Source organism: Tamandua tetradactyla, chromosome 6 (assembly GCF_023851605.1).
Source record: "Tamandua tetradactyla isolate mTamTet1 chromosome 6, mTamTet1.pri, whole genome shotgun sequence".
Classification (NCBI taxonomy): Eukaryota; Metazoa; Chordata; class Mammalia; order Pilosa; family Myrmecophagidae; genus Tamandua; species Tamandua tetradactyla.
The window spans coordinates 12,597,835-12,624,543 of NC_135332.1; the positions used below are offsets into that span (position 1 = coordinate 12,597,835).

General features: G+C 43.0%; 1 long non-coding RNA gene across 2 annotated transcripts in view; it reads right to left on the reverse strand.

The window, feature by feature from the left end:
- LOC143687073 (uncharacterized) overlaps nucleotides 1-26,709 on the reverse strand; it is a 64,353-nt gene that overhangs the window by 33,318 nt on the left and 4,326 nt on the right. The gene's annotated exons all lie outside the window — the stretch shown is intronic.

Here is a 26,709-nt window from a genome sequence, read left to right on the forward strand (position 1 = left end):
AAAGGTTAACATGCAATATAAGCTCATTTGAAACCAACCCAACACAGAAACTTGAATTGGGTTCAGTTATTGTTGCATCCCTCTATTTCTCGTAGCTGAGAGGATTGGATTTGCTTTAGGGAAAGTCTGATAAACAACCATGTGACCACAGAGGCTGGACGTCCACCCACCCAAACATCAGATGAGAAGGCTTAGTTGAAGGATATTCTTCTTTTATTACTCATTAGTCCTCATTTATTCTGTTTTTGGTTTTTTTTTTTTTTTTTGGAGTGTGGTGGGCATGAATTCCTGAAGCTCTAGTCCACTTACCTGTATCCAAAATTGCACCAAAGGGATTTCCAACATCAAAAAAAAATTATGGTCACCAATACTTGTCTCCCAAAAACATTTACAAAACTTTCTCAGTTCCTTAGTATGTATTTAGGATCTACCCTATTTCTAGTCCCCGTCACACACCCACGTACACACACACATGTACGCACACACACGTACACACACACAAATAGCAATGACTTTTGCAAATCAGGAATACAGTGATGAAGAAATGTACACATCATGAAACAGACTCACTTAAGTTTACTTTTCTTGGGGAGTAAAGTTTTAAAAAAAGAACCTCAAAGCAATACTTTTTTGTATTGATTTGTTTTTATTTTCAACTTCTCATCAGTTATACAACATTGGTATTTTACAAAAGATTTTATTTGTAAATAAGAATAATGTGTAATAAATATGTGTAACAGACCTTCTTACATGGTTTTGTAATCACTTTCTTATATAGTTCTCCTACTAAGTCATATTCTCAGAGCTATTATCTTGTAATCTCTTTTCAGTCTTCTAAAACCTGTAGTCTGCATTCACTGAGTGAGCGAATGAATGAATTAAAAATTGAAATATATACATACTACTAAATTGAGCAAACATGTCTCTGTAATAACTAGGGACTAAAAAAAATTGACGTCAACAAAAACATGAACAGCTTCTGTTCCATGTTCTCAGTCCAGCAGACCCTGTTCTGATGCTGGGTTTTCTAAAACAAACATCATCACAAGTCAACATTCTCAAGTAAGCTTAGCACTGCAAGCAGCTGTATTTATTGAGTTCATCAATAGCTACAAAAGTGACCTCTCTAAGCCACAGTTTTCACATCTGTGAAATGGGGTAGTTGTTCTGTTAAATGGGCAGAAAGTATTTATTCAATAAATGTCAGCTATTATTATATTAACATCTAGTTATATCTTCTTGCTATAGAAACTTTGATTTGAGAGAGGGAAGGGGGAAAAAACCCACCTTGCTGCTTATCTTTGTGGACGAGAAGTTCCTTTGCCAAGCAATAATGCAAATAGCACAGAAGCAACACTGGGGATCACAATTCCCACATTTCATGATAATAAGAGGCAAACACCCCACATCTAAGCTGGGGGCGGGGGGAGTGTGTGTCATAAAGTGAAGCATTCAAAAAGAAATTTTTAAAAAGTAATGGCAGTTTTAAAGTTATATCAGCTTTTTCTCAAAAGAATAAAAATTACAGGCATACAAAGAATTTAATGGTGAAATAAACTATAGGATAATTGGAGGGAATAGAATATTAACACTATTTAAGCATGACTCAAAAAAAGGAATAAACACATAATGTATAAGTAGTAGATGAGTATCTTAAAATACCCAGAAGGCTAAAGATTCTGTTTTCCAGAAGGACGTTTTTCATATTCCTGCAAGAATTTCTAAATCCAATTTCCTCAAAGATCTCCACATCAAAATCAGACAACACAGATATGTCAGCCATCCTTTTCCAAATATAGCCTGACATTACTGTAAAGTGTATTCAACCAGATTATAAAACACGTGTCTCAAGAGGCTCAACTGGAAAGGTCCTTTCAAACAGTGCACTGGCATCGGATCCAGAAGCCAAGCATAGGAACCCAAAAACACATTTCCCCTGCACTCAGGGACAAGGGGTTTTGCCTGACTGAGCCTCCAACTTTTCCTGTTTCCTGACTGTGTCTAACATCACAAACTTCTACAGTGTGTTAAAGATATTGGTCTATGTACCCCAAATCATGTAAAAAAGTAGCGAATGTTTCTCAGAGTAAAATATCCATTTTTAGAAGACCATGAATCAGCTTAAAATGAGCTAGGAGGAGAGCACATATTTGCTCAAACCAATAGCTGGAAACTAAGATCAAGAACAAAAGCTTCCACTTAATAAATATTTGGTAAATCTGCAGTGTTGTCTACTGTTTTTCCCTTGGGTCCTTTTCTGAATATGAAATGCTTTCTGCATTTGCTAGAGACTAGAGGATAAGAGAAAGCGTTCAAAGACAGAATACAATTTTTATCATTTGATTCCCTTTATTCTCAAGCTCTTCCTCTTTTTAAAAAACTGGGAAATTAAAAACACACAACGAACAAACAAACCCAAACAGGAGATGTTAGTTTCTGCTGCATTTAGCAAAGTGTAGATCCATTGGCAAAACAAGATAAAACATGCAAATACTCCCTGAATTTACAAGTATTGGGTATATGCAGAGGAAGCAGATTCTAGCTTTTAGGAAGCCAAGCGAAACAGGGTTAAAAAAAAAACACCCGAGAAGTAGAATCACACTCAAACAATTAAAACCCAAATTCAATTAATGAAGACTCTGATTCCAGGCTGCCACCCTCACTGTCCCCCACCCCCTTTTATTGGAATCTCTGAAAACATTTTGCTTGGGGGAGAAAGTGAATTTTAGTAGAGTGGGAAAAATGCCAAACATCCATGGCAACTTAGAATTTTTCCACTTTCTTTACATGTTCAATTGAGACCTTTATAAAATTATAAATGAAAGGACACATTATGAGCACTTTCTCTGAAAGAAGGAAAAAATGGTCTTGCCTGGAAGTAACATTTTCAAGTCTACATCCCTCCTCTCTGCAGAACACTTGGGAGCTTTCTCTGCCAACAGCAGGACCTCTAAGAAAGCTTGCCTTTGCCTTCAAATGGTAGAACGGACTGCACCCTCGATTGTGGGCAAGGAGTTGAGAGCCAGGAGGGGACTGGAAGGCGTGCTGGGCTCTTGGTTTCTCAGGGACTGATTTCAGTGTGTCTTGGCGCCTTCTCCCCCTCCCCCCCCACCCCCTTCTTTCCCCTTCCCCCTCACAGGGATTCACTCCTGTTTACATTGGGGAGACTGCAACTTCTGCTCCTTAACGTTTAGAAAGTTTAAAAGCTTATAAAAAGGCTCTTAAGTTTTCTTGGACACCAAATGCCTCTTACAAAACAATATTTTGATGAGTTAAGTGTAAATGAATCAGAAACCTATGTATTAAATTTCCTTTGACATACACATCAGTTCAAAAAATTAATGGAAAAAGTGCCCGGGGCTCAAAGCATCCGGGATTTTCGCAAACCCAAAATGCTTGAGGATGAAGAGCTGAAATCTATTTGAATCAGCCCGGTTTGCTCAGCTACAACCCTCCCACTGCCACCCACGGTAGAAGCCCCGTTGTGATGGCAGAGGCGATATTGCCGGACTGGGGCTTGCTGGGGTATGTCACATTTCTAGCCATCAGGTGTGGGGCTCAGAGAAAGCCAGAGGGAGGATGAGGCTGCGGAGATGCTCAGCCACTGCTCAGGGAAGGGTGACCCTGGTTTTCTTATTTTTTTAAGACGAAGGAAACTAAATAAACAATCGCAGATCATAAATCACTGACAACGATATTTAGATTTGAAACAGCCCCTAGAAAACAGAATGTGCCATAAATTGTCCCTCAAAGGTTAACTTAGTTCTGGCTCCTGTAATTGTGAATCCCATGACTTCTGATGATAAATGACACGGGGGTCAAAACTTGAGAACCGATACAGTTTTTTTTTTTTTTTTATGCGGATCCTGGATCCAAGAAAATGCCCATGGGGGCAGAAGCAACCCAAAACCCTGAACCCAGACTCGGTCCCTAAAATAATCCTTCTTCTGAGTCTTCATATTTGTTTTTCCTTTTTATTTGTTGGTTTGGTTTGTGAAAGGACAGCCATGCCAGGTGAGCGAAAGACCAGGAAGACTGAGCTGGGGGAACAAGAGCTCAGTGCCGTTCCCCGCAGGACACGGAGGCAGTCTCATCCTTTGGGACGTGAGTGACAGATACGACAAGTATCAGTGATCGCTGACTTTCTGGTGAAACACGCGCTCCGCTGAGCATTTTGCAAGCACCATTGCTCTGGGCGGTAGTAAGGAGGTCTGTGGCAAGAACAGTCCATCCCAGGTCCTTACCCAGCGCCCAGTAAGAGGCATCATGGATTAGAGCCTGTTAGGGGGTGAACTGTGTCCCCCCAAAAGACATGCTCAAGTCTTAACTCCCGGTCCTGCGACTGTGACCTTATCTGGAAATAGGGTCTCTGAAGATGGGATTAGTTAAGAGGAGGCCAAACTGGAATTAGAGTAGGCCAGAATCCAATCTGACCGGCGTCCTCATAAGAAGGGGAGAGGAGACACAGAGAGACACACAGAGAAAGAGAACCATGTGATGGTGGAGGCAGAAATTGGAACGATGCTGCCACCAGCCATGGACAGCCACAGACTGTCAGAAAACCACTAGAAGAGGGGAGGGAAGGTCTCCCCTACAGGTTTCAGAGGAGCGTGGCCCCGCCCACACCCCGATTTCAGAAGTCTAGCCTCCAGAAATGTCAGGCTATAAAATTCTGTTGTTTGAAGCCACCTAGTTTGTGACAATTTGTTCCTACAGCCCAGAAAACTGAGCTAGAGCTCAAGTTGCCTGATCCTCAAGTCCACACAGTTTCCCCTAAGGCACGGGACAGCATTCTATGACCCGAAATGAGCTATTGCCACGTAAGTGGTTTTTACTATTCATTTCAAAATTCAGTCTTGTTTCCCTTTAGATGACTCTGCTGTCCCCAGTGTCTGAGAGGAGGCTTAGGTCACCTATGGCTCAGGAAGGGTGAAGATGCAGGAGACAGAGATGGAGAGTCCTTCTATTGGATTTGTGCCTTGCTCATCCTTTCTCAAAGAGGTATGCTCCCAAAAGCTTGGCATGGGCTGGGAGTCTTTGGAGAACCATGTAGTTTAAAGACAGCATCTGGCCTTATTCCACTCAAAGCATGGCTCAGTATGGGTTTGTCAAGTGAGTATAAATGAATGAATGTGTGAACAAATGACAGTTCCTTTACAGGAAAAGTTACATAGATGAGTGAAAGTTTAAAAATTGTCAGGCAATTGGCTGGTAACATGCAAATTACCTCCACCTCAAGTAGCCCCCTCCAGCCGCTTCCAGACAGACAAGATTGTCAGGGTTTGCAGGAAAGAGAAGCTACACGGCACTGAGACACCACACAGAAGGCCAACTAAAGAGCTCTTTGTCTTTTCTGTGTACCTTTCTGTGGCCACCAGTTCTAGAAAGTTCCTCAGCACTTTCACAGAAGATACAAGGAAGAGGGAAAACAACAGTAACAGTTTCATGGGAACTGGCAGACCCGGAAAAACGCAGAAAAACACGGAGGCACCCGGACGCCATGTGACAAGTCTCAGTACCTCTCAGTGAAATCCGGGGACTGGCAGACGACAGGACAGACATCAGAAATTTCAAAAATGACCAACCCCACAAATTCTCTTAGACTTCATTATCGGTCACACCTCAAGAGGGTGCAGAAAGAGCTGGGTGTCCCTAACACAGACAGACCCCTTTTTATCCTAGGTAATTGAGAGCAAATGAGTTCCCCTCGCTGGGCTTCTCTCATACGCCTGAAAACCCGGGATGAAAAGGTTTGCTTGCCCTCTAAAGTATAGCTGAGCCCTGTTTGATGATTTCTGGAGGTAAAGCGAAAGCTCGCAGCCACTAGCGGTCCCTTGGCTATGTGCAAATTTGGAGATCCAAAGGTTATTAAAAAAAAAAAAAAAAGAAAAGAATTCATGCTTGCTCCTAACATTTTCTCCTCTGCCTTTACACCCTGTACTCAGAGTGAAAACTTGAAAACTCATCTGAATGCAGTTAAAATGCCAAGGAGGGGCGGCGGGGCGGGGCATCCTACCCAGGTGAACAGCAGGTAAAACCGACCGAAACGACACGCCAAGGCCACGCCGACCCCGGCGTGGGGGGTTCCGCTGCGCCCAGGTCCCCACTCCTTGCGGCGGGCGGGGCCGGGCTGCGTTGTCATTTGCTGGTTAGCTCAGAAGACAAAGAAGGGCCGCAGAGGGGAGGCCCGGGAGCTCAGGCTGGTGTGTGACTGGCATCTTTCGGGACCGGGCCTCCCCCGCGGCCCGCACTCCCGGCCCTGACGCGATACGGCCCCGCACTCGCCCGCCTTTCCCTTTGAAATGCAACCCGCGTGCACAGCCGGCTGCGAGCGCTGAAGGAAACAGCCCGCGCCGGCCCCGGACCCCCCGCCCCGCCGCCCGCCCGCCGGGCCCCCACCCCCACCCCGCCCCGCCGCAACGCGGCTGCGGGGCGGGGGCGGGTGTCACCGCGGCGAATGGCAGGGGTTCTTTCTTCTCGGGTTCGCTACATCCTTCCTTCCGCGGCTACTTGCAGCCGACCGCTAGGGGAAGGAGGGAAGCGGGCAGGAGGGAGAGCGGGAGGCTGCCGGAAACCTCCTTCCTCCCTGCCCGGCACGGCTGGCCGGATAATGAGCCTGGGGACTTCCACCTGCGCGCGGCGACCGCCCCGAGCGCGCCCGCCCTTCGCCCCCACGCGCCCTTCCTCCCCTTCCTGCCCTCCGCCCCTACCCCTCCGGCCCCCCCGTGGCTTCGCAGCCGGGTCCTCGTGGCGGGAAGAGTGAGATCTGGCTCCGGGAGCGGGGACCTTGCGACCGGCCTCTCCGCGCCCCTCGGGTCCCCCAAAGCACGAGCTCAAGCGTTTGCTTTTCCTGGTAGCGTTTGAGAATCCGAAAGCGGGAGGATGGTTTCCGAGAGAGCAGTGCGGGGCTTCTTTCTGCTCATCAATGGCATGTCAGGTGTGCTTAGGGGAAAAAAGCGCTTTTCTTTGTACTTTTAAATGGATTTGGAATCGATTTGGTTTGGGTATGCAGTGTCCCTGCTTCCCTAGGGTCAATCTGTCATGCCTGTCCCAACCTTTTGCTCTTTTTAAACATCGGTGGGAGGCGAACCCACCCACTCATTCATGCACGCACCCACTCCCCCACCCACTCTTAACTATCATTACATAGACATTGATTTTGCCGGCACCACGTTAACCAACTCACTTCCCCCCTCGCTGACCTCTCCAAACAGAAAGCAAAAGACTATCATTCTCACTTCTCACCTAACACGCACACCTGCCTCTGCAGCCTGTCCCAGGGGGCGATCCCAGGCCCGGGCAACGGAACCTAAGAAGCCCCCACACACCCCCTTCAGGTTTGCTTCTTTTGCGGAAAGACTCCTAAGGCTGAAAGGCAGGTGCATATCTGTTGCAGGATTAGAGAACTTGCGGTGCTTATGATTTTTTGTGGCATCTTGCCAATTAACTTCACCGTGTTCCGGGGTCACAGATCACCAGTCTACTCGGCAGAGTCCCTTAGTGGGGACTGAGGGCTGGGAACACGAAAATGTCAATGGCACAGCATAACCAAGGGCACGTCCTACAAAGAGCCGAACACGATGAGAAGCAGGTATAATGGCAGCTAGTCAATAAGCGCTGGTCTCTCCGCCAGGAGCTGATCTGAGCCAGGCCTCCCAATAACATCAGGGCTGGGAGGATATCACAATTACAACGAAAAAGGAAAGAGGAAACCACCCTCCCTTCCCAAGCGTTTGTTTTTAACTGGGCCCACACCATAACATCAGAATCTAAGGCACCTGGAATAAGCAAGAAAGTAATAAGGGGCAATGATGGTTGAGGGGCTAAAGGATTTTTAATGTAGCGGCAGGGCCGAGTCCATTACAGGCTTCCTTTCCCGCCCTGATGACCAGCCACATCCATCACACCCACCTCTGCATCTTGGTGCTACCCAAGACCTACACTCACGCACTGGCCAGGTCCACTCCGTCCAGTGCCTCACCTGGACCTTCCCCTTGACTCCTCCTACCTGGCTGGCCTCGGCAGCCCCCAATTCCTCTGCGGGTCCCTGACCCTTGGAGTCTCTAAGTGATCCCTCTTCTTCTCCTCTTTGAGTCTCTGAAAGTCCCATGCTTCCGAACTCCACCCTTAAAGCCTTTAAAGCTCTCTTCCGCATGAAAACAGAAACCCAACCCGGCCAAAACAAATGTGCATTCCCAGCACCAGGTTTCTGAATGATTTTTTTCTCTACAATGAGCATTTATTTCCTTCTGTGTGCAAAACGTGTTGGTTTTTTTCAGTTCAGTTTCAGAATTGGATATACAAGCAAACCGACCTTCGTTTCTTTGGATTTTTTAATCTCTTTTCACACCCTGCACCTATGGACTGACTACTACAATTTGGATTTGGATTTCCCCCTTGAGTTTTAAAAGTCAAAGTGGACGTTAGAGACCTGTTGTGTTTCTAGGGGTTGAATCCTACTACCATGTTGCCAAGAATTAATTTCTATGGGTGAACAAGAAGTCTATATTTCAGAGTTTCCTTTTTGTCTAGGGATAACTGCCTTGATAAAATTTAGACCTCGTCCTGGCTGGGACCTCGTAATCCCCCCAGCCACATTACAATGAATATTTTAAAACTTGGCCAAATGTTTGCCTCTACTGGAATTTCACCTTCTTAAATTTTAGAGTAAGTAGGCTATCAGCAGGGCTGTGGACAACTTTTGGTCATACAGAGAAAATCATTGTAATAGGATTTTTTGTGTTAGTATAGTGATTTAATAAAGACATTTGGCACATAAATAGGTGTTTTTAACAATGAGAGGATTAAGATCAGCCTATAGGGTATATTAATAAAAGTGTCTTTTCTAACTTTTGTAAATCTCTTCCATCTGTTTGGAGATAAATTCATTATCTTAACTGAAAATGCTCCTGAAATAGATGCGGTGAAAAATGTCCAGTCCCTGTTTTGAGACTTTCCAAATAAGCTTTAAATCGCCTAGAAACAAAAGGCAGGAGGGAAAAGAAAAGGCAATGTCTCCAGATAATGACGCTCAGCCTTTGTGTTTTATCTATACCACATACGGTTACGAAGTCCGGATCCCATTTCATTTGAACTGAACATAATGTAGTGTCTGGAACGCTCCCAAATGAATAAATTCTTTGCTGATAATTTTTAAGTGAGGAAAGATCAACAGGATAGGGGTGTGAGGGAGGTTTGCAGGCACAGTGTGTGTGTGTGTGTGTGTGTGTGTGTGTGTGTGCGCGCACACTAGGGGGTGGGAGAATGACAGAATATAAATTAGAAAGTACAAACCCAGATCAAATGGGCCCATTGGTAAGAAGCAAAATGCAAGAAATCTGTGTGGGTGTGTGTTTTTGCATTTAGCAAAAGGAAAACTGGGAAAGTTCTGGACACAATTCTTTTTCTTTTCCTTCCTTCCTTCCTTCCTTCTTTCCTTCCTTCCTTCCTTCCTTCCTTCCTTCCTTCCTTCCTTCCTTCCTCCCTTCCTCCCTTCCTCCCTTCCTCCCTTCCTCCCTCCCTTCCTTCCTTCCTTCCTTTGTCCCTCTCCTCCACTTTCTCTCTCTCTCTCTCTCTCTCTCTCTGATGAGGCCTGCTGAATTCTGTCTCTGTCTTTCTTGAAAATTTCCAATAGATTTATTCCCTATAAAAGCCCCTTGCTGACTACTTGCTCTTATTCGTTCCTGATCAGCTTTCCTGTCCGATCTTGGGTCCTGTCACACCTACCAGATGGTGACGTGTCCCGTTTCCCTTCCTCCTTTTCTCGGATACCCCACTAGCTCCTGATCTTCTTTCTCTATTCCTAAAGCCTGGTTTTCCTCCCTGGATGGTGACCAAAATGAGGCCAATTCCTGGATGGATAAGAAAAATATACCCATGGGCAAGAGAATACACCCACGAGTAAGAGAATGCAGCAGGGACCATTTCTCTCTTTACTTTTCCTCCATTTTGTGATGTCTGGCCAAGCACCGTCTGCAACTTTGGCTGTGGTGGAGAGGGTAAAGAGCTGTAGGATTCGTTGCATGCAATACCAGGATCAGGGTTGCCAAAGAAGGAGCTGAATAATTTGTTAATCTAAATTTCTTCTCCAGGTGAAAAATCCTGTAAAGAACACAATTCTCTTTTGAGCTTAATGTTCTCATGTAGCTTCTTTGTTTAAAAATAAAAAATAAAAAAAAGAACATTGACTCTCCTCCTTCTTTGACCACTGAAAGAAAGGCAGAAAAAAGAGAAAAATAAAATCAACAGACAGGACACATGTCTCTCCTCCTTCCTCTCCCTCTCCACATCCACAGGCAAAATCTAATAAAGATGATTAAATTACATGTCTTTCCTCTCATTGACATCCACTGCATACTATTCAAATATTAGAACTCAGGAAATAAGGCAGGACAAGGTCCCTCATGAAACCTTAGAAGGCAGCACAGGGGTCTGAGCTGGAGGTCTGCCTGGCTGGGCAGCTCTAATTAAAAAATCACCCTGCTGAGCAGAACTTAATCTAAATAAAATATAAAAAGGAATTCAGTGAAAACCATCACCCTTCTGCTCCACCTCCCCGAACACCTCACATTCAGACCCTCTGTTCCCCTCAATCCTAGGAACACTCCCCACCAACGCCTGCAAGTTCGGTGTGCTTAAGGTACAACCAAGTGTAAAGACTCAGCTCTGAAAGCTGGGTCATGTGCTGGCCTCTTGCTGTCTGGCCATACGTTCTCAAGACCAGAGGCAGATGTGGTTGATGTTGTTTTGGTTCAGGGAGAGAGTGGGATTTGATAGGTACTGATTAAAGAGCTGGTTGCCTGGCCAACTCTTCTACCTTCAATACGTTGACCAGCCAACCCATGGCTTCCCTGTGGGTTGGGTGAGGTCTTGCCTCTTGTTTAACTACTTTTGATGGGCAAAGACCAAGTCTGTTTGACCTGGTATTGTTCAGTATTCTTTGTACTCTTGAGTGTTTAAACTTTATTAGGTCTGCCTCAGACCTCTGCTCTGTGAAGTTCCGAGGTTATCGCTCTGTTGGTTGGGAAGAGTTGTTTAGACTCATTTCACTCCACTCCGGATAGAAACACTATTTTGCGTTCCCACTGGTATCACTGTTGACACCTACAAACGTGTTAAGTGCTAACATGTGGCTTTGCCTGGGCTGCCATGTTTGCTCAGAATCATGGCCGTTGCACTGTTGAAAGAGATGAACCCTCTCCCTAGGGGCAGAAAAAGCAAATATATGTGTAAACATGGTTTTTTACATATAACCTCAGGGAAGAGCTGCACCTTCTAAGACGCCATGGTCACCAATTTAAGGACCCTTGAAATGGATTGTCCTTCCCCCCCCCACCCCTTTTCTTCTCCCATTTCAGGAAAACTGCTCCTTACCTTTAAGGAGCCCTCCACCACACTTTTGCTGATGAACTCAGAAATAGTTAAGAACACGTGCCCCTGTGCTCCTATTGTCCCTTGTCTGGAACTCTATACTATCACATATTACAATGCAGTACTTAGTCTGTGCGTCCATCTTCCCCTAGACCAGGAGTGGGCAAACTTGTCCTTAAAGGACCAGAGAGTAAATATTTTTAGGCTTTGTGGGCCCTACGATATCTGGAACAATTACTCAACTCTCCTGTTGCAGTGAAAGCAACCATAGATGATATGCAAACAAATGGTGTAGCCAAGTCCCAATAAAACTTTACTTTTAGGCACTTAAATCTGAATTTTTTATACTTTTTGAGTATCAAAGAATCTTCTCCTTCTTCTTCTTTTGATCATTTTAGCAACCAGTTTAAACATGTGAAAAACCATTCTTAACTCATAGGCCATGATAAACAAGTAGAGGGTGTGTGGATTTAGTCCATAGCCATAGTTCACTGACTCCTGGTCTAAACTGAGGAGAGACTCTGGAAGGTAAATCGAATTCACTTTTGAGGTTCATTATCCAGCTCCTCCGGGGAAGCTCTTCTTTATATTTCATTATCTCACACTGTAACTGACACAGAAAATGAGTGAACAAACAACTAAATGCCCAGTTGACAATGAATGTTTCCTTGAAACTACTAATGAATAGAACAACCATAAACGTGGCTCTTGGGAGACCACTGAGGCGCCACATTTCATCACGATTAGGGATATAATACCTTAAGTGGTCAACTACCAAGGTGCTGATCTGTGGGTCGGGAGATTCTTCCACAAACAACTGGGTAGATGCCAGAACCCTTCAAGAGCAGCCTGGTATCAGTCTAGTTGGAAAAGACCTCTTTTGAAGAATAATATTTCTTACACCACACCCAGCTTTGACAAATCACAGCCTCTTTGAATCTTTTGAATCTCTCCAACAATTTCTTTGCCTTAATGTGGTTGGCAGCTTCTGACATGACTCTGAATGACCCCCTCCCCTAGTATTTTTGCTCTTCTCTACTCCTTTCTAGAGTAGAAAGAATAGAATAGAATACAAAAAAGTGATGGGATGCCATTTTCTAGATTGTGTTAAAGAATGTGACTTCTACCTAGTTTGCACTTACTGCCTTCTCAGTTGGCATGCTTTGATGAAGCAAGCTGCCATGCTGGAGAGGCCCACATGGCAAGGAACTGAGGGTGGCCTTCAGCCAGCAGCCAGTGAGAAATTGGGGCCGTCAGTCCAACCACCTGTAAGGAACTGAATACAGCCAACAGCCATACAGCAAATGTGGAAGTGAATTCTTCCCTAGTCGAGCCTTCAGATGAGACCACAGGCCCTAGGTGAAAACCTCAGTTGACCTTTGTGAGAAATCTTGAGGCACAGGACCCAGCTAAGCTGTGCCTGAACTCTTGACCTATGGAAACTGTGAGACAATAAATGTATCTTATCATAAGCCACCAAGTTTATGGGTAATTTGTTGGACAGCAATAGACAACTCACACATCTACCTCTGTAACATTTGTGTACCTATTTACCCATTTTCCACAATAGAATGTTAAGCTTCTCCCAGGCAGAGTTTACATCATGCACATTTTGATCTCTTTCACAGTCCATAACATAATATATGGTCCACATTACATGATTAACAAGTATTCATTTTGTTGACATGTATTTTGGGTTTCATTGAATTAGGTTAATCAAACAGTCACAGCAATAATTAAATATGTATCAGTGGTAGCAAAAAGGAGAGGGCTGGTTAGAGCACAAAGTTTAGAAAATCATGAGGGGGGAAAAATGGTTTGAATTTGTTCCCTCTTGTGCCCAGCTTATATTTCAAAAACTTTCAGGAGGTTTCTGTTCATTTACAAAAGACTTCAAAGTCCGGGCCTCCTCACCTCACTAAATTGTCCCCTTTGACCCAACCACAACAACTTGCAGAGTGGACGGTCAGTTTAATTATTGAGACAGTTCTTTCCCCTTCCCTTCCCCCACATTTTACACAGGTAATGCAAACTGCTGTGAGAGAGGAGAAAATGGAAACAGAACTGTAAAAAGGTTAAGAAAAAAATCTGGTGAAGAAGGGAGGAACAAAAGAAGAAAGATGAACAGAGGAAAAGAAGTGTCAGAACATCTAGGCGAGAATTAGAAAAATGGTTCAGTAGAAAAAGCCTGATTTTCCTGTCTCTACTCATAAATACCCTGACAGAGGGATTTGCTTTGAATTTACAGAAAAAAAGGAAAGAAGGGAGAAGAAAAACAGAAGTTGCCTTCCAGAGGACCCAACCCTCTTGGAATTCAATGACCTAATTCTGCATGAAGTTGCAGTATAGAGATTGCCTGTCTTGTCTGAGCTTCAGGACTTCGGGCCTTCTCCTTCCCCAATGGCACATCTCCTATCAGAGATTAGGAATAAAAAGCAGAGGATATGAAGGAACTGTCTGGATGCTATGCTCAGAAAGCATATTTTTATGCCAGTTTAGATTCTCATTCTCTATCTTACTGCTTGTTTATCTTAGCAGTTAAGTCAACTTTCCATTACTTTTGTAGACATTATATAATATCTCCTACAACCCACCCTCAGCCCCCAGCCACCAGCCATTAGCCAATCTCATCTAAGAATGGAATGGGGCTCAGACCAGCTTGAGCTAAATAACTTTCATAGATAATGCTGCTGACATTTGAGGGAACCAATTCCAGGACATTGAGTAAGACCTAACTTTTCTGCAATGATCATAGGACCACACTGCAAGAAAGAAACGTTGAGTGCCCAAAGGCCAGAGTAACTTGAGCTGGCTGCTTTAAGTCTCAATTTTCTCATCTATAAAGGAGGGACAATGATATTATGTGGCTCATAGGGTCATTTTTAAGGTTGAAGAGGTGAATATGAACATAAAATCTTCAGTCTTCTGCAGGGCTATTTGACCTCAGCACTGTTGACATTTTGGGTGGGGTAATTCCTTGTTGGGAATGGGTGGCTCTCCTGTGCATGCAGGATTTCTAGCAGCACCCCTGGCCTCCATCCACTAGATGCTAATAGCACCCTGCTCCACCCCACCTCACCACCACACTCCCATCACAACAATACAAAATTTTAAAAATATCTCTAAACATTGCCAAATGTTCCTGGGGGCCAGTGCAGAATTGCCACTGCTCTAGTGCTTAACATATAGTAACTGTTCTATAAATATAAGATGTTATTACGATTGTAATTATGATTATTCTTAAGAGCAGCACCAGCCTGCTATGGTGATGGCCTCTGTAGCTCATTAAATCCCCGAAATAGTTGCCATATGTCTGCATCCTTTCATAAGAAAGGGCTGAAGAAAGGCAAAGGCATTCACTGATAACAATGCAATTGGAAACCTAGTCCTCCCCACAGAAGGAAAACATTCCGCCATTTTGTCCTCCTGCAGGAACTGGAGACATTCCACAGCCTCACAGACTGTGAGAAGTATAGATTCTTCCACTGGCATTTGTTTCCTAGCTATGGGAACTACTGGGATAGCTGACTCTCCTCTTGAAGGTGTTTTTGGAGCTTTCCAAGGGTATGGCCACCCTTACCTTACAAAGGAAGGAAAAAGCTAGTCAAGAAGGAGAACTTTTCAGCAGAAGTTACTCTCTTTGCTGTTTTGATGGTTGGTGCTTGTTTGGGTTTACAAGTCTGTTCTGCTCGAACTGTTCTTGTGTATTCAAACAGTATTTGCTTTAGATGTTTGGATACCACAGTGCTTTGAAGGCACAAATGTTTTTCATGGCATGCCTCATGTTAAGCGTCCAAACTGAGCGGTGAATTTTGGTGATTGACTAGAGTGCAATGTTCCTCAGAGTTTTCTATCTAGTGAATGCTAATAGCAGAGGCAAGTGAAAGAAGGCTTCAGAAGGTCTGGGAGTGACCAACTGAAAAATACAGCATTTCTTACAGCTTGTGTTTGGGATTAGGCCAAATGTACATCTTACTTTAAAATAATTTTTCATTTGTTTTAAAGTAAAAATCAGTAAAGTGAATTGTGCACATTGGGTTCTGTTTATTCTGTGGCTTTTTCCACTATACTTTTCAAAGTGGGCACAGTACACTCATTACGGTAACATGGTGGACCTGGAGTTTGAAATCTCATGGAACTAGATTCCAGTCCCGGATGACCGCTGATAAGACTATGCAAACATGGACAAATCAATCCATCTAGGAAAGCCTCAGTTTCTACATCTGAAACAAGGAAATAAGAAATGACCAACTCTATAACAGTGAGAAGAGAAGTGAAGATAACCCATGTAAACCACATAGCAGAGTGACAGACATGCAGGAAGTTCTCTACTATCAGAAGCTGATGTCATCATTATAAGCAAGAAGAGTTTTGAGTTACAACATAATCTCACAGTCTTAGAGTTCATGAATGGGAAATAATTAAAGAAGTCTGTTAATCTATCCACCCAACCCATGTACCATGGCCATCTTCCCCTGTCCTTCCTAAAGATGAAACTAGGCTCCTTTGAAGGCCTTCCAAGGAAGGAGTACTACAGCTTTCATAAACTATTTCCAGTGTCCAGTGCTACAACAACTTCCCATTATTTTTCTACATTCCTGAAATGCATCTGCCGTGAGCTCCACATCTAAATCTTGTGACATTGCCTTTTCACACTGTTGGTTTCCCAAACTTATAAGGCTATCATTAAAATTGACTTCCAAGCCCCTCTTCTGAAGATTCTGTTTTGGTTAGTGTGGAGAAAGGGGTAGAAAATTTATATTTTTGACAAGATTCCCCATGTATTTCTAATCATCACACAAGTTGTGAAAACACTGCATTGTGCATTCACTGCTGCTACCTCCAGCTCCAGATCATGTTCCTAGAAATTTGGAACAATGAGCAGCAGACTTAAGAAAAGTAAAACCTATTGAAAATTTAATCTCAGCCTAAATATCTGTCAAAATTTAAATACACATCTTCCTTGACTCATCAATTCCACTGCTAGGAATTACTCCCACAAATAAGCTTGCAGGTCTACAGAAAAATGATGTACAATATCACTTAATAGCCACAAAAAGCTAAATGTCCATCAACAGAGAATAGCCATATGATAGAATATTGTGGTGCTATAAATAGCAGCTCTCCATGTTATGACATAAAAAAGCCTCCAACGGATACAGTTTTTTTAAACTTTTTATTGTGGTGACATATCCACAACTAAAAATTTCCCACCTTACTTGCAAGTGTACAGTGCAGTGGTGTTAAATGCATTCACAATGTTGTGCTACCATCCATTACCAAAACTTTTTCATCACGCCAAACAGAAGCTCTGTACCCATTAGGTGATAACTCCCCATCTCCTGGTGATTACAATCTACTTTCTGTCTCTGAGAATTTGCTTGTTCTAGGTATTTCACATAAGTGAAATCACACAACATTTTGTGTGTGTGTCCTTTCACTCAACGTGATTTCTTTAAGCTTCCTCCATGTCGTAGCTGGTATCAGAGCCTCATTCCTCTTTGCAGCTGAATAATAATCCATCATTTTGTATATACCAAATTGTGTTTATCCATTCATCTGTCCACAGACTTTTGTGCTACTTCCACCTTTTTGATTACTTGGAATAGTGCTGCTATGGCCATTGGCATACAAATATTTGTTCAAGTTATATTTTCAGTTAAAAAATCAAGATGCTCAATAGCATGTGCGGTAGTCTATCTAGCTACCTTTCTATCTATATTGTAAATGCATATACTGTCCCTGGAAGGAGTCACAGAAAGACACACCATTGGTGCTTATGGGGAGCGGGGAGGAGTGAGGAGGGGGGTGGATGGTTAGGACCCACCAGGAGGGAGACTGTTTTTCACAAAACACCTAACGACTTTCTTAGTTTTGTAGCATACACAGGCTTTACCAATTCGAAAATCTGTTTTGATAAAAACAAAGTCCTCAGACCAGCAAGCATCCAGACCAACTATTTACTTCTTCCCTCTTATCCTTCCCCTCCCATACACCACAACTTTGTTCTTCTCTTCTTGTTAAGTGAATCCTTTTCTATCCCCCAATCCCATTATCATGCTGACTTTCCCACTCTCCTTCTGCACTCCACTCAAACCCTCCCTTCCTGGAGGCCAGTCTCTCCATGACCTTCACCTTGCTCAAGGTGAATCCAAGCCACCTCTGAAGGTTTCTCTGAATATCTACACTCTATGACAGTCACCCTTCCTGAGCATTTCCATGTACTTCATCAGTCAACACCTCATCAAGGAGAAATGCTTAAGAACATAATTCACTTTACTGTCACACTTTCTTCCTTCTCGTTTTCATTTTTTTTATATAATTTTTAAGCTATGGATAGCTATGAAAGAATGATGTCTCTTTGAACCTGACAAGTTCTACGTCCATGTTACAAATCATAAATTTCCTAGTAAAGTACAGGCTTGGAGTTGATTCTTTACAATAAAATAACAAGCGAAAGGTATTTATAAACCCTCCAAATAATCTAAATGTAAGCTCTTGGAGGACAGCACACGTATATTTTTCCATTTCATTTTACTTTTAACACTAAGATTTGAACATTTAAGACCTTCAATAAATATTTGTTGGGTGAATATAAGAATGAATGAGTGATTGGGTTTTTCTCATTCATAGCTATGAGCTTTAGGAGTTCTGCATATTTTGTCAAAAGCCCACATGCTCTGCAATCCAGGATCGGCATCAAGCCTTTACTGCCCGTTTGTTGCTTGGCAATTGCTGGCTGATTGCTCTAGGCATCATCCCAGCACCTCTCCCTGCTTCCCCTCCTCCACGTCCTTCAGAGCACCATGCATAGAATTTTGCCCCAAAGTAGGTTAAAAACTAATATTGAATGAATGTCTGTTATTGTGTAATAAAAATGTCATTTGCTATATAGCCAGAAAAGTAAGCACCGGCCAACTTGCCCCCCAATAGATGCATACGGTTAAATTAAATATTCACAGAGGAAGGGAAAATCTACCTGAGGAAGAATGATGGGTAGGTCTGCAGGCTCAGAGAGCAGAGATCCACATTGGCTCTGCAAGTACTGCTGTCTCACCTCACCTTCCAGAGTGCTGGGTTTACAGCTCCCACAATAAGAAACTGGAGTGTGATTTTTTTGTGTGATATTTGTGTTTTGTTGAAGGCTGTCAGGAGGAAGATCAGCCTATTACAAGAAGGCTGTGGTTTTCTGGGCTCGCAAGAACTTAATTTAAACATCATAATCTGTTTTAATGATGAAAGCCGCCATGGGCCAATGCCTGTGTGTTTTTTCATTTACAGATACTGTTGAGACTTTCAAAAGGAAGACAGCCAGCAGTCACCACAGATAAGAGGGCTGGGCCTGCTGGGGGATGGAACAGCCAGTGGGAACTGGAATCACAATGGGGTAATTGATAAAATTGGAGTTATTGATAAAAATTGGAGTTATGACTTTGCCTAGAATTAGTTGTATACCAGGGCTCACTTCCAATGAGGAAGTTTAAAAGAAACTCCCAGGGTTTGTATTCTGGACATCACTTTTACAGGAATAAAAGTTCACCTGGAACATTGTATCTGGACCATCTGTTAATAGACTCAGGTAATCTACCTGTGAAATCTTAATGCCCATTTTGAGTGGAGACCGCATTTGATTGTCTCCAGTTTCTGATGCGTTAAAGATACAAATGGTCCTTCAGTCAATGGACTCCATCCATGTTTGAAAAAAAGGGCAGCAGTTCACGGGTGAGGCATTTATCACTCTGTTCAACTAAAGAGCAGTGAGAACAGGTCTCCTTCATCTGGACAGAACTCAATTCCAAGTGTATGGAAAGACTAAAAAATCTTCAAGTGGACATCTCAACTCCAGGTGTGACCAATTTTTCCAGAAAGAGTGGAGCTGAATTTGGATGGGCACAAGCTCAAGAAAAAAAATTTCCTGTTTTGGAGACTCCGTGTAAAGGAAGAAATGCACAGGAGGTCCTCCAGGCTGACCTTGAATCTGACTAAAGCAGCAGTAGTCAAGCTACTTAATCTGGAAAGCAGGTCTAATGATACCTACCACATGGTGTTACTCTGAAGACTGAATGACATAATGTAGGCAAAATGACCAGACTAAGTGTCTGGTGCTTAGGAGGCATTCAACAATTGCTTGGTCTATAATAACAACCAATATCCAACCACAGAAACAACTTCACACCTACACTTGGACTCAATTTCCACTCTAGGCACTGATGAAACAGTGCTAACCAATTGGGCCAAGCCTGCGGAAGATAAGCAGGGTACTTTCCTGCTAAGCCAATCTACAGTCCATGGAGGGTGACAAAATAAATCTTCACCATGGGAGTTTAAGTGATGCAGGAATGTGCCCTGTGAAACTTCTACCTAACTGCAATTTGCCTGATGCGTAATTCCCAGTACTGAAGTTGCTTCCTTCCCTTATAATAATGGCCCACTTGGTAGCTTGTGGCCAGTGGGCTAAGAAGCAGAAGGCAGTGCCAGCCTCCAGGCTGCCAAGTGGAGATATTTTTCTCAGGTTTCTGGGTGGGTTTTTAGGCCAACACTCTTGAAAGGGAAGCAGAGCCTTCATGCCACAGGCATCTGGGACACAAGGCCTACACAGTATTTTCAAAAAGTCAGTATCGCTGACGATAAAGGAGCATTCACTGTGGGCAAAGTCATTCCACGGGAGAGGTGGAGTTGGGGCTACCAGGCAGACCTAGGACAGAGTTTGCAGCCAATTTTCTTTTTCCACCATCTCTAGAATTGAGTTGGTGCCAATACAGCTAACAGCTTTAGGAGACACACCTAGACACAGATAGCGACCAGCCCCCCACCTCAACCCCCGTCTTTTCCATGGAACTTAGCAGCAGCTACCAGGGGCGTCATCACAGAACATTAATTTTTTCCCTTGCCTGGTTTCCCACATTCTGTGACCACCTCGAAGTGTGCCAGGGAAAATATTGAAAGCCTAGGTAAACGAAGGGGAACCCAACATTCACCAGTCTGGCCTTAAAATAGCCAACCGAACACCCCCGTCCCAGAGAGTACACAAGCTGCGACTGTAACTCGTCTGCTCCGAGCACCCGCCCACCCCACCCCAACAGCTCACCCCAATTGCAGTGAAAGCCTATCTCAGAGAGAGGACAGAGAAGCAGCCAGGCAACTTTGCTGCCTCGTTCCCTCTGGGCCCCGTGACTTAGATGAATGCTAATGAGCCCAAAGTGACCTGATGCAAACCAGGGCACACCACTGGGTCGGGTGGAGACACTGGCAGAATGTGTGTCTGGGGTGGGGTGGCGGGTTGGGCAGAGCCAGCGGGGAGAGGCGAGAGGAGAAGTGCTCCTGGGGGAGAGTGCAGGCAGAGCACCCAGGCAGAAGGAAGAAAGTCCCCACAATGACAGCTAGACAGCTGGCACTTGCTGGGCTCTAGTGCTTACCGCTGTATGGCAAGGCTCTGTGTACTGGACACAGGGCATGCGGTGGGGAGAAGGAGCCAAGAGGAAGAGCTGTAGGAGGAGGAGAAAGAGGAGAAGATAGTACAGTCTGCAGCAAGGCAAAGGAAGGAGCATGGAGTATGTTGCATGAACATAAGCTTTTAAATGTTTCGAAGTGCTCCCTACGTAGAGTTTCCAGATTTAGCAAATTCAAATACAAGAAACCCAAAAGAAATTTGAATTTCAGCTCAACAACAAATACCTTTTTCAGGAAAAGTAACTCCTATGCAATATTTGAACATATTTAAACTTTAAAAAATTGTTTTTTTATCTGACATTCAAAGTCAATTAATCTGAGTTTCAGATAAACAAGGGATATACTTTTTTTTAATATATGTATGTCCCAAGCAATATTTGGGACATACTTGCACTAAAAAAATGCCATGCGCTCTTCTGGAATTCAAATTTAACTGGGTGTTCTCCATTTTATCTGGCAACCCTGTGACTGTGTCTTGTCCCTCAACTAGAACGGAAACCCTCAAGAGCAGAGACTTTCTGCCACATTCTCTGCAAAACTGAATATTCATTCCCTATGCTACTTTTCTGTGTAATATAGTTCAGATGAGCAAAGCAATGGGATTAAGAGTTCAGGTTCTGTGAGCCGATGACCTCTGGCTTCACCTATTATTAGCTGTGTGAGCTTGGACAGGTAACATAATTGCCATTTCCTCAATCCTTTCATCTGCCAAATGGGGAAAATCACAGTTTCCTGCCTTATAAGGTTCTTATAAGAAGACACTATGTGCAAAGCATTTACTGTAACCTAGGCTCATGGAAAATATTCAGTGAAGGTTAGCTATCGTAATTTTTTATTATCATTTTTATTCCCAGATTCTTATAAAGAAGGTGGTGTGAATGAAGTCATGGGTTAGAGGACTGCCCGAGCCCAACATTAAGCTTCTTGTACCAGCCATGTGATTGTGAGAGAGACTTTACCTTTTGGGAGTCTCTGCTTTGGGGTTCAAAGATTCCTTCCAGTGCTAAAATGCTGTAATGTAAGTGGCTGAATGGATGTTGCATCAGTCAGAGTTCTACAGAAAAGCTGGACCAGTAGGACAGATGTATGGACTGTGCATTAAGAGATGTATTTTTAGGAACTGGCTCATGTGATTGCGAGTTTGGCAAGTCTGAAATGGGCAGGCCGGCAGGCTGGAAACGCAGGCAGGATTTCTATGTTACAGCTTTGAGGCAGAGTTCCTTCTCCAAGAAAACTCAGTTTTTGCCCTTGAGCTTTCAACTGCCTGGAGGAGGCCCACCCACGTGGGAGAGGATGATCTCCTTTACTTAAAGTCAATGGATGGTAGACATCAACCACATCTACAGAACACTTTCACAGCAACGTCTGAACCAGTGTTTGACCAAACAACTGGACACCATAGCCTAACCAAGTTGACACATAAAATTAGCCATCGCAGAGGAGAACCAAATGGCGTGTAAGGAGGCCTGAAAGTAGAAGTGGAGTGGGGAGATTTCATCAGACAGAAAAAAAAAAAAGAAAAAGGAAAAAAAAAAAACTGTCCCAAAAAGAAATATGCCTTGCCTTTTCATTGCTTTGATCTTAGGAAGATTTAAGTTTTTAGAGATTTAGAAAAAAGATAACCTACATTAGGGAAGAGTATTTTGCACTCAAAGGCATTTAGTGTAATATCACAGTGGCCGAGTAGAAGAGCCTTCTGGTTGGCAGCCATTGCAGCGCATAAATCCATGAAGCCCAATGCCAATGCATCAGAGAGGAAGTCCCCATGACCACACCATCTTTTGTGGCCAGAGTTCCTCCACTTTGATTTGTAATGGTCCCAGAAGAATTTCAAATCATACTAGTAACCTCTGTGAAATTATCACTTAGCCACAAAGAAAATATTTTTTTCCTTTCGTGATATTCCAAGGAAAGAGCGTGGGTACCAAAAGGCAAGGGAGAGATGTATACTTCAAGACAATGGTTTCCTCCCAGGGAGCTAGTTCTAGCATACTAGGTGATGGAGGGGCCTGGAGGAAAAGAGGGCCAGTCAGAGCTCTAGCAATTGGGGCTCATTTCACATTGGGTTCAGGAGCCCTGAGAATGATGCAAGGAGGAGAAGATACAGTCCCTACTCTAAGTATATCCATGGTATACCTGGGAGGGGAAGGCATTCTTGAACATGGCAGTGACTTCAGCAGCTGAGCTTAGCCACACATATGTGCAAACAAATATAAGTTAGATGGAGGGCATGCATGCCAAGATGTCCAACAGTGAGCCAGATTGGCTTAACCAAGGTATGAGGTTTCAATGGATAGCTGAGAAAGAGGGTGAAAGTCTTGGGAAAAAAAAAAAGAGTTCTTTGCAAAAATAGGAAGGTTTCAAGAGCATGACAAAGACTGGGTGGGAATGAGATTGTATTTAAAGAACTGGGAGGAGAGTCCAGCATGGAAGTAGAGCTCTCGACTCAGTAAGAAAGCAGAGACCAGGATGCACGTAAGCAATCCGGTGTCCTATGGTAATTGCTATTGTGCTGTGATTTAAGGAGATTGGCAAGAGCATTGAATTGGTCCTCCAGTTCAAAAGAATTTTTTCCGCCAACCTACCAGGGAACCTGGAATTCCATTCACTGAATCACACTGATGATACATTACTGGGGGAAGAATAAATTGGCTCACTGTCTATGGAGGACAATACAATAGCAGCTCACAAAATACAAAGCACATTTTCTTTAAGGAGCCATTTGATTCTTTGGAATTTCTCCTGCATATATAGTTGAAAATGTATCAGATTATATATTTTAACATTGTTTATTATACCAAAACACTGGAGCGACCTAGATGCACATAATGAGGAGGACGAGTCAAATCACTTATGGTATTAATTTACCTACTCAATAAACACGAATTAATGAAGAATGTGGAAGCTCTCTAAATACTGTATAATGAAACAATCTACGAAATATGCAAAGTTTAAAGAAAAAAAAAACAAGACTCTAGAATACCCTTAAGAGTGTGCCTCCATCTCGTTAAAAATTTCAGGAGATTGCGAGGAAGTGGAATGTATCTCCCCAGTCCTTGAACATGGCCTGCTCTTAGTGACTTTTTCCAAAGAGTACAGTATGGAAAGAGAGACACAGAAACTCTGCAGTGGAAACACCTGACAAGCACTGCTTTGGCCAGGTGACGGAGGTTAGCATTGTCAGTGTTAAGTCATGTGGATTCTATGTCCCCTTGATAGGATGATGGAGGTGGCATCTCCTTCCTAAAACCTGTAGCACCAATTTAACCGTGAGAAAAACAACAGGCACATCGTAATTGAGGGACACTCTGCAAAATACCTGACCAGCACTCCTCAAAACTGTCAAGGTCATTAAAAAAAAAAAAAAAAAAAAGGAAAGTCTGAGAAACAGTCACAGAGCAGAGAAGTCTCAGGAAGCATGATTGGCCAAATCTAAGGTGGTAGCCTGGATGGGTTCCTGGGACAGAAAAGGCTCTTTATGGTGAAATTAATAAAATCTAAGTAAGCTGCGGAGTTTAGTTAATAGTGATGTACCAGAGTTGAGCCCTCAGTGGTGACAAATGATCATAATAATGTCAGACGTCAACAAAAGGGATGACTGGGCAATGGAAACATGGGAACTCTCTGCAACATCTTTGTAACCTTTCTGCAAACCTAAAACTACTCTAAAATTTTTTTATTAAATAAATAAATACACACACCAATTAAAAATTAAGTAGAGTTTATATAATTGCCCATAAATACATTAAAATGTCTCTGGAAGATTAGGCAATAAACTAGCAATACCAGTTGCCTCCAAAGAAAGACCTAAGTTGATGGAAGGGTGGATTGGAAAGAAAGTACTCATGGTATGCACTTTTATAGTTTGAATTTGAAATCGTGCAAATATACTACATCTTTAGAAATACTAAAATTTAAAATATTTTAATATTTAGCAAAAATAAAACAGCATTTCTAATCCACGTTAAGCTTATTTCTAAATGACACCTTAATTTTGCTTCCCCAATGTAGACAGTCAGACAGTCATCTTATTAACACTCAGTATGGTTTTTTTGTTTTGTTTTATTTTAACATGGGCAGGCACTAAGACTCAAACCCGGGTCCTCTGGCATGGCAAGCAAGAACTCTGCCACTGAGCCACCATTGCCCTCAGCACATTATGTTTTTAACATCAGTATGATAAAATTATGTACAGAAATGATCATAAGTGAAACAAATAAATTCGATTCTTTGGTTGCAATCTGATATATTTTACATAAATAATTATGTGAATTAATATGAAGCTGGAGGAGGACACCATAATTTCGAAATTCACTCTTTTTGAATAACACATTAAGCCAGTAGCTCTTGGAGAATTCATCAACTTGGATTACTTTTGTTATTAATAAGTTGGATACCTATGTGGGATGTGACTCCCAGGGGTGCAAATTTCCCTGGAAATGTGGGACAGACTCCCAGGATTCGCTGGGACTTGGCATCATGGAATTGAGAGAGCCTTCTTGAACAAAAGAAGGAAGAGCAAAATGAGATAAAATAAAGTTTCAGTGCCTGAGAGATTTCAGAGTTGAAAGGTTATCCTGGAGGTTATTCTTATGCATTATATAGACATCCCTTTTTAGTTTATGGTATATTTGGAGTGGCTAGAGGGAAGTGCCTACAACTGTTGAGCTGTGTTCCAGTAGTCTTGATTCTGGAAGATGATTGTATAACGATACAGCTTTTACAATGTATGTGACTGTGAAAACCTTGTGTCTGATGCTCCTTTTAGCCAGGGTATGGACAGATGAGCAAAAAATATATAGATAAAAAATAATAAATAATAGGGGAATAAGGGGTAAAATAAACTGAATAGATGGAAATACTAGTGGTCAATGCGAGGGGAGGTAAGGGGTATGGGATGTATGATTTTTTTTTCTTTTTTCATTTTACTTCTTTCTCTGGGGTGAATGCAAATATTCTAAAAAATGATCATGGTGATAAATACACAACTATGTGATGATATTGTGAGCCACTGATTGTATACCATGTATGGACTGTATGTGTGTGAAGATCTGTCAATAAAAATATTTAAAAAAAAAAAAGGCTCTCAGGCGAATGGTGTTAGGATATGTAAGTTTTGAGAAAAAAAAAGAGAACATCGGTAATGAACTGCGGATTCTGAACATCCAAGAGACAGAGTGAAGACAGATAAAATCAGAGGGATGATAGGAAAAGGAGGGATAAGGGGTTGAGTGAATGTCACAAGGACTAACTTTGTTGACCTAATATATATATATGACCACTAGCTCTCCCTCTGCCTCCCAGCAATTTCCTATCTCATCCCAGTTCTAAAGTGAGCCTGTCTCTGCCTTTTGACCTTTAACCAAGATAAAAGTACTGACTGTGCGACCTCCAAGGATGATACCAGAGCTGGCACTTTTTCCTGCCCCTCCCCATGCATCACCCTTCTGGTTCAGTCCCTACTTGGCAAAAAAAAAAAAAAGAGGGAAGAAAACAGGAAGGTGAGACTGCAGTAAATTCAATTTTGGCTCCAGGAGTTAAAACCGGCTCTTCAGACAGAGCCATGAGCCCAAAAGAAAAGGCACAGGATCAGCAGGTCACTGAAGCCAGAAGGTCACCCACCAAGAGAGGCAGGGAAATGGTTAATCGCACAAGGTGACAACTTGAGCTCGCTACCCAGGGACTCCAGTTTGGCTGATCATTAAGTCAAAACAGAACTGTCGGAAACTGGGAAGGCGCTGTCACTTTTACTGTATTTTTCCATGCGTTTTCATTTTTATTTTAAATTTGGAAATGGTAGTGGGGAGCTGGAATACGCAGGCTGGAGAACGCCTGGGGTCCGAGAGTGGAGAAATGGGTCTTTGCCTGAATCTTTGCCTAATTCCACTC